This window comes from Pteropus vampyrus, unplaced genomic scaffold, assembly GCF_000151845.1.
Source record: "Pteropus vampyrus isolate Shadow unplaced genomic scaffold, Pvam_2.0 Scaffold197, whole genome shotgun sequence".
Lineage (NCBI taxonomy): Eukaryota > Metazoa > Chordata > Mammalia > Chiroptera > Pteropodidae > Pteropus > Pteropus vampyrus.
In genome coordinates this window covers 560983-561811 of record NW_011888978.1, presented here as the reverse complement: position 1 = coordinate 561811, position 829 = coordinate 560983, and the positions used below count along the sequence as shown (strand labels likewise).

General features: G+C 34.5%; 1 pseudogene; it reads left to right on the top strand.

Annotated features, from left to right (window-relative positions):
• Positions 1-490: 490 nt before the first annotated feature.
• On the top strand, positions 491-609 carry LOC111746690 (annotated as a pseudogene).
• The last annotated feature ends 220 nt before the right edge of the window (positions 610-829 follow it).

The window sequence follows — 829 nt, the reverse complement described above, 5'->3', positions numbered from 1 at the left end:
TGTCTCTTTAGACAAGAATAATGAAAGAAAAAATAAGCAAATGGGACTACATCAAACTAAAGAAATTTTGAAGTAAATTAATCCATCAACAAAACAAAAAAGCAACCTACTAAATGGGAGAAGATATTTGCCAATAATACATCCAATAGGGACTTAATAATCAAAGTAAATAAGAAATTCATTCAACTTAACGCTAAAAAGAAATTCAGTTAAAAAGTGTGTAAAGGGCTTGAAATCACATTTCTCCAATAGATGGCCAATAGACATTAAAAGATGCTCAATTTCACTAATGATAAGAGAAATGCAAATTAAAACCACAATGAGATATCACCTCATACCTGCCAGAAAGGCTGCTATCAATAAATCAACAAACAACAAGTGTTGTCAAGGATGTGGAGAAAAGGCAACTCTCACGCACTTTTGGTGGGATTGCAAATTGGTACAGCATTATGGAAAACAGTATGGAGGTTCCTCAAAAAATTAAAAATAGCTCTATGGCCATGCTACCCTGAATAAGCCTGATCCCGTCTGAATTCAGAAGCTAAGCAGAGTCAGGCCTGGTTAGTACTTGGCTAGGAGACCACCTAGGAAGACCAGGTGCTGTAGGCGTATAAAATAAAAAGTAAGAGATTGTAAGCTGACAAGGTCCTTGCAATCTATGAGGTCAACCAAGGATTGTCTCTCCTAAAGAAAAAAAAAATTAAATATAGAACTACCTACGACTTAGCAATTCCACTTCTTGGTTTTATCCAAAGAAATTCAAAATTATTTCAAAAACAAATGTGCACTTTTATGCTCATTACAGCATTATTTACAATAGCCAAGTTGT